The sequence below is a fragment of the Pleurodeles waltl genome, chromosome 4_2 (assembly GCF_031143425.1).
Source record: "Pleurodeles waltl isolate 20211129_DDA chromosome 4_2, aPleWal1.hap1.20221129, whole genome shotgun sequence".
In the NCBI taxonomy this organism is placed as follows: domain Eukaryota; kingdom Metazoa; phylum Chordata; class Amphibia; order Caudata; family Salamandridae; genus Pleurodeles; species Pleurodeles waltl.
Window position 1 is genome coordinate 1,012,191,795 of NC_090443.1, and position 7,767 is coordinate 1,012,199,561.

The 7,767-nt window shown below is 43.1% G+C and overlaps 1 non-coding gene across 1 annotated transcript; it reads left to right on the forward strand.

Annotated features, from left to right (window-relative positions):
* Positions 1–5,632: 5,632 nt before the first annotated feature.
* On the forward strand, positions 5,633–5,715 carry TRNAL-CAA (transfer RNA leucine (anticodon CAA)). Its single transcript has one exon. It is a non-coding gene; the product is annotated as a tRNA-Leu (tRNA).
* Positions 5,716–7,767: the final 2,052 nt, after the last annotated feature.

The following is a 7,767-nucleotide window of genomic DNA, read 5'->3' on the forward strand; positions in this document are numbered from 1 at the left end:
AACCTCTTTTATTTAGCTGCTTGCATAAACGGCCAGCTCAAGGACTAGCTCAACATTACACACCACCTGTAAGCCTGTAAAAGAATGACACTATTTCATACTTCCTATACAACCTACCTGAATGTGCCTGCACGAAAAAAACATCTCCTGAGTACGAAAGGTCTAAGGCACATCTGGTAAATATTATTATTGTGTTTCTTGTTCTTCCAAAACTACCTCTCTCAAAAGTAGTAGAACGGCAGTGCACACCTTGGGACCTCCCCAGAACAGAAAGGAATGCCTGCGAGCAGAAAAACTTAGAGCACACAGCAAACTGTATTATATATTATATTAGCAGCCCTGCCAAGTACTCAGGGCCATGCGTCATGTGCTGCTCCACTCCAGCTTTTTTCGTTGAATTCTGGGATTTGTAGTTTTGTTTGTGCCATCAGAAAACCGCCACAGAATTCAATGGCAAAAACCTGTACTAGAGCAGCACAAAACGCAGGGACCTGGTAAACTTGCCAGCAATGTGATAATATGGCCTGAGACGTAAGGCTGATGCTTGTGTAGTGAGATAATGTTTTGTATGTTATCTATGTGTTGTGTGTATGTTATTTGCATAGCGCACACAACCAAAGCGCAGTAGAGTCCTGTAGATGATCAAAGGCAAGCATAAACTCAATGAGTGATAGTAGACACTTAGGGGCAGATTTATCATTCCTTGACGCAGCGCAATGCGACAAGCTGCCTTGCTGCTCTGCGTGAAAGGGAGAGGACAGGTATGCACTGTATTTACAATTATACAGTGCATTTCTGTCTTTTCACTTTTGGCTGCCTAGCACCAAAGCAGGCAGGCACGCTTGCGTCGTGTTTCATGGGTGCCTTTGAAGGAGCTGAGATTGTTTTTGTGCACCCAGGGATAACTTCCTACACAGAAACAATCCTAAGAGGCACTTACCTCTGTACGTATCCTGCCGAAGGAAGCACAGGTAGAAAGAGGGAAAAACAAGGAGAAATAAAGATATTTCTTCTCGTTATGCCTCACATGGCAAGCCGTGGCATTGTGACGCATTCCCAGACTACGAATGAGAAATCTGGGAATGTGCATAAATCCATGGGTGGATGCGTGGGAACACCCACTTTCACCCATGGAACACCTCCCTGCTGCAGAGTAAAGCAGACAGAGATTTGAGCTCTAGCATAGTATTAGTAGTAAGGGTAGTAGTAGTGATGGAAGTAGTTACAGAACTAGCAGTAGTCCCAGTAATAGTGTGAAATGCAGAAGTATTGGTAGAAGTAGTCAGAGTACTACTAGCAGACACAAAAATAATGGTAATAGTAATAAAAGTAGCAGCAGATGTGTAGTCACAATACTAGCAGTAGGAATTGCAGGAGTGAAATAGCAGTAGTAGTGGTAGTGGTGATAAACTATTAGAAACCATTGTACTAGTAGTAAGGAAATTACCACCAGTAGTGAAGTAGCATTAGTGCTAGTAGTAGTAGTACTGGTAGTTGTAGTGGTACTGAAGGTAGCAGTAGTATTGTAAGTAGTCACAGTATTAGTAGTAGTCATTGTGGTAGTAGCAGTAATAAATGTATCAATAGTAGTGTAAGCAGTCACAGTATTAGTAGTATTCATTGCAGTAGCAGTAGGATAAGTAGTCACAGTATTACTTTATCCATTGTGGAAGTAATAGTAATAAATGTAGCAGTGACAATTTAAGTAATCCAAGTGCTCTTAGTAGCATAGTATTATTAGTAAAGGTAGCAGTAGTGATGGAAATAGTTACTGAACTCCATCTCCACCAGGAGCCACGCCAGGCTAAAGCAGAGGCTTGGCTTCCAGGGTGTAATGAACCCAGTATCTGAGGATCAGTTTGTGGCACCTCTCTTCTCAACCGGACTCTCATGACTCTGAGTTAAGACCCCAGCAATGCTTTGCTCCTTTAGCTTGTGTTTATATTTGCTTCCCTTCTGCAGTCCTCTGTTCACCAATGTTTTTTTGTAATTTAAGTAACTTCAAACCATCTACTTTCTCTCCATCATTAACAATTTGTGTGATTCCAAAGTTATAAAAAAAATGTGTTTCCACCCGGGACCTTTCACATGTGATGCGAACGTGATAACTATTACACTACGGACACTCAAGTGCAAGGCTCTGAGAGATTTGTGAACAAATCCAAAATGAGAGCAGGTGCCACCCATGGGATACAATCAACAGTGAAATTATTTCCAGAGCTTGTCATTGCTCCCTTCATTTGCCATCGGTTTGTTCATCCATTCTGCTGCTGAAAACCTCTTGCTGAGCCCATTCCCTTAAGTGTATTCTGAATTCTCACGAACTCGCTGAGTTTTCTCTGTAGCTGGTACCCCGCTCGGTTTTCGAGGCAGCTCGGCCCAGAGTTATCAGAACGGTAGGCGCATGCTGGGGCCTGTGGCTGAGGTGGCCTTCATGATTCCAGCGCCCCGAAGCCTGTCCTGCATCAAGAGCAATAAACTAATCGCAGGCTGTGTTGCAGCTGCAAAGTTTGAGTCTGATGGTTTTCTTTGTGATATTATTTCCCGTTGTGGCGAATCGATCCTCCAAAGAACCCCAAATAAGTCAGGTTTTTTAAATGATCGGAGTGGGGCAAAAGGAACAGGTGCTTGGAAAGATAGCATATTAAAGGGCGTTGATACTGGAGGCGCGGACCACATGAGAAAAAATTTGTAGAATCTGCTGGAATGGAGAAGGCAGTTTATTGATAGAAACTGTCATGTGCACCACAAAAAGCTAGTATTACCTGTCAGGATGGCCGAGCGGTCTAAGGTGCTGCGTTCAGGTCGCAGTCTCCCCTGGAGGCGTGGGTTCGAATCTCACTTCTGACAAATCGCTTTTATTTAGCTGCTTGCATAAACGGCCAGCTCAAGGACTAGCTCAACAATTCACACCATCTAATATATGGCTGTAAAAGAATGACACTATTTCATACTTCCTATACAACTTACCTGAATGTGCCTGCACGAAACAAATATCTCAGGTGTACGAAAGGTCTAAGGCACATCTGGTAAATATTATTATTGTGTTTCTTGTTCTTCCAAAACTACCTCTCTCAAAAGTAGTAGAACGGCAGTGCACACCTTGGGACCACCCCAGAACAGAAAGGAATGCCTGCGAGCAGAAAAACTTAGAGCACACAGCAAACTGTATTATATATTATATTAGCAGCCCTGCCAAGTACTCAGGGCCATGCGTCATGTGCTGCTCCAGTCCAGCTTTTTTCGTTGAATTCTGGGATTTGTAGTTTTGTTTGTGCCATTAGAAAACCGCCACAGAATTCAATGGCAAAAACCTGTACTGGAGCAGCACAAAACGCAGGGACCTGGTAAACTTGCCAGCAATGTGATAATATGGCCTGAGACGTAAGGCTGATGCTTGAGTAGTGAGATAACGTTTTGTATGTTATCTATGTGTTGTGTGTATGTTATTTGCATAGCGCACACAACCAAAGCGCAGTAGAGTTCTGTAGATGATCAAAGGCAAGCATAAACTCAATGAGTGATAGTAGACACTTAGGGGCAGATTTATCATTCCTTGACGCAGCGCAATGCGACAAGCTGCCTTGCTGCTCTGCGTGAAAGGGAAAGGACAGGTATGCACTGTATTTACCATTATACAGTGCATTTCTGTCTTTTCCTTTTGGCTGCCTAGCACCAAAGCAGGCAGGCACGCTTGCGTCGTGTTTCATGGGTGCCTTTGAAGGAGCCGAGATTGTTTTTGTGCACCCAGGGATAACTTCCTACACAGAAACAATCCTAAGAGGCACTTACCTCTGTACGTATCCTGCCGAAGGAAGCACGGGTAGAAAGAGGGAAAAACAAGGAGAAATAAAGATATTTCTTCTCGTTATGCCTCACATGGCAAGCCGTGGCATTGTGACGCATTCCCAGACTACGAATGAGAAATCTGGGAATGTGCCAAAATCCATGGGTGGATGCGTGGGAACACCCACTTTCACCCATGGAACACCTCCCTGCTGCAGAGTAAAGCAGACAGAGATTTGAGCTGTAGCATAGTATTAGTAGTAAAGGTAGTAGTAGTGATGGAAGTAGTTACAGAACTAGCAGTAGTCCCAGTAATAGTGTGAAATGCAGAAGTATTGGTAGAAGTAGTCAGAGTACTACTAGCAGACACAAAAATAATGGTAATAGTAATAAAAGTAGCAGCAGAGGTGTAGTCACAATACTAGCAGTAGGAATTGTAGGAGTGAAATAGCAGTAGTAGTGGAAGTGGTGATAAACTATCAGAAAGCATTGTACTAGTAGTAAGGAAATTACCACCAGTAGTGAAGTAGCATTAGTGCTAGTAGTAGTAGTACTGGTAGTTGTAGTGGTACTGAAGGTAGCAGTAGTAGTGTAAGTAGTCACAGTATTAGTAGTAGTCATTGTGGTAGTAGCAGTAAGAAATGTATCAATAGTAGTGTAAGCAGTCACAGTATTAGTAGTATTCATTGCAGTAGCAGTAGGATAAGTAGTCACAGTATTACTTTATCCATTGTGGTAGTAATAGTAATAAATGTAGCAGTGACAATTTAAGTAATCCAAGTGCTCTTAGTAGCATAGTATTATTAGTAAAGGTAGCAGTAGTGATGGAAATAGTTACTGAACTCCCTCTCCACCAGGAGCCACGCCAGGCTAAAGCAGAGGCTCGGGTTCCAGGGTGTAATGAACCCAGTACCTGAGGGTCAGTTTGTGGCACCTCTCTTCTCAACCGGACTCTCATGACTCCGAGTTAAGACCCCAGCAATGCTTTGCTCCTTTAGCTTGTGTTTATATTTGCTTCCCTTCTGCAGTCCTCTGTTCACCAATGTTTTTTTGTAATTTAAGTAACTTCAAACCATCTACTTTCTCTCCATCATTAACAATTTGTGTGATTCCAAAGTTATAAAAAAAATGTTTTTCCACCCGGGACCTTTCACATGTGATGCGAACGTGATAACTATTACACTACGGACACTCAAGTGCAAGGCACTGAGAGATTCGTGAACAAATCCCAAATGAGAGCAGGTGCCACCCATGGGATACAATCAACAGTGAAATTATTTCCAGAGCTTGTCATTGCTCCCTTCATTTACTGTCTGCATTTGCCATCGGTTTGTTCATCCATTCTGCTGCTGAAAACCTCTTGCTGAGCCCATTCCCTTAAGTGTATTCTGAATTCTCACGAACTCGCTGAGTTTTCTCTGTGGCTGGTACCCCGCTCGGTTTTCGAGGCAGCTCGGCCCAGAGTTATCAGAACGGTAGGCGCATGCTGGGGCCTGTGGCTGAGGTGGCCTTCATGATTCCAGCGCCCCAAAGCCTGTCCTGCATCGAGAGCAATAAACTAATCGCAGGCTGTGTTGCAGCAGCAAAGTTTGAGTCTGATGGTTTTCTTTGTGATATTATTTCCCGTTGTGGCGAATCGATCCTCCAAAGAACCCCAAATAAGTCAGGTTTTTTAAATGATCGGAGTGGGGCAAAAGGAACAGGTGCTTGGAAAGATGGCATATTAAAGGGCGTTGATACTGGAGGCGTGGACCACATGAGAAAAAATGTGTAGAATCTGCTGGAATGGAGAAGGCAGTTTATTGATAGAAACTGTCATGTGCACCACAAGAAGCTCGCATTACCTGTCAGGATGGCCGAGCGGTCTAAGGTGCTGTGCTCAAGTCGCAGTCTCCCCTGGAGGCGTGGGTTCGAATCCCACTTCTGACAAATCTCTTTTATTTAGCTGCTTGCATAAACGGCCAGCTCAAGGACTAGCTCAACATTACACACCACCTGTAAGCCTGTAAAAGAATGACACTATTTCATACTTCCTATACAACTTACCTGAATGTGCCTGCACGAAAAAAAACATCTCAGGAGTACCAAAGGTCTAAGGCACATCTGGTAAATATTATTATTGTATTTCTTGTTCTTCCAAAACTACCTCTCTCAAAAGTAGTAGAACGGCAGTGCACACCTTGGGACAACCCCAGAACAGAAAGGAATGCCTGCAAGCAGAAAAACTTAGAGCACACAGCAAACTGTATTATATATTATATTAGCAGCCCTGCCAAGTACTCAGGGCCATGCGTCATGTGCTGCTCCAGTCCAGCTTTTTTCGTTGAATTCTGGGATTTGTAGTTTTGTTTGTGCCATTAGAAAACCGCCACAGAATTCAATGGCAAAAACCTGTACTGGAGCAGCACAAAACGCAGGGACCTGGTAAACTTGCCAGCAATGTGATAATATGGCCTGAGACGTAAGGCTGATGCTTGTGTAGTGAGATAACATTTTGTATGTTATCTATGTGTTGTGTGTATGTTCTTTGCATAGCGCACACAACCAAAGCGCAGTAGAGTTCTGTAGATGATCAAAGGCAAGCATAAACTCAATGAGTGATAGTAGACACTTAGGGGCAGATTTTTCATTCCTTGACGCAGCGCAATGCGACAAGCTGCCTTGCTGCTCTGTGTGAAAGGGAGAGGACAGGTATGCACTGTATTTACCATTATACAGTGCATTTCTGTCTTTTTCTTTTGGCTGCCTAGCACCAAAGCAGGCAGGCACGCTTGCGTCGTGTTTCATGGGTGCCTTTGAAGGAGCCGAGACTGTTTTTGTGCACCCAGGGATAACTTCCTACACAGAAACAATCCTAAGAGGCACTTACCTCTGTACGTATCCTGCCGGAGGAAGCACAGGTAGAAAGAGGGAAAAACAAGGAGAAATAAAGATATTTCTTCTCATTATGCCTCACATGGCAAGCCGTGGCATTGTGACGCATTCCCAGACTACGAATGAGAAATCTGGGAATGTGCCAAAATCCATGGGTGGATGCGTGGGAACACCCACTTTCACCCATGGAACACCTCCCTGCTGCAGAGTAAAGCAGAGAGAGATTTGAGCTGTAGCATAGTATTAGTAGTAAAGGTAGTAGTAGTGATGGAAGTAGTTACAGAACTAGCAGTAGTCCCAGTAATAGTGTGAAATGCAGAAGTATTGGTAGAAGTAGTCAGAGTACTACTAGCAGACACAAAAATAATGGTAATAGTAATAAAAGTAGCAGCAGATGTGTAGTCACAATACTAGCAGTAGGAATTGAAGGAGTGAAATAGCAGTAGTAGTGGAAGTGGTGATAAACTATTAGAAAGCATTGCACTAGTAGTAAGGAAATTACCACCAGTAGTGAAGTAGCATTAGTGCTAGTAGTAGTAGTACTGGTAGTTGTAGTGGTACTGAAGGTAGCAGTAGTAGTGTAAGTAGTCACAGTATTAGTAGTAGTCATTGTGGTAGTAGCAGTAAGAAATGTATCAATAGTAGTGTAAGCAGTCACAGTATTAGTAGTATTCATTGCAGTAGCAGTAGGATAAGTAGTCACAGTATTACTTTATCCATTGTGGTAGTAATAGTAATAAATGTAGCAGTGACAATTTAAGTAATACAAGTGCTCTTAGTAGCATAGTTTTATTAGTAAAGGTAGCAGTAGTGATGGAAATAGTTACTGAACTCCCTCTCCACCAGGAGCCACGCCAGGCTAAAGCAGAGGCTCGGGTTCCAGGGTGTAATGAACCCAGTATCTGAGGGTCAGTTTGTGGCACCTCTCTTCTCAACCGGACTCTCATGACTCCGAGTTAAGACCCCAGCAATGCTTTGCTCCTTTAGCTTGTGTTTATATTTGCTTCCCTTCTGCAGTCCTCTGTTCACCAATGTTTTTTTTTGTAATTTAAGTAACTTCAAACCATCTACTTTCTCTCCATCATTAACAATTTGTGTGATTCCAAA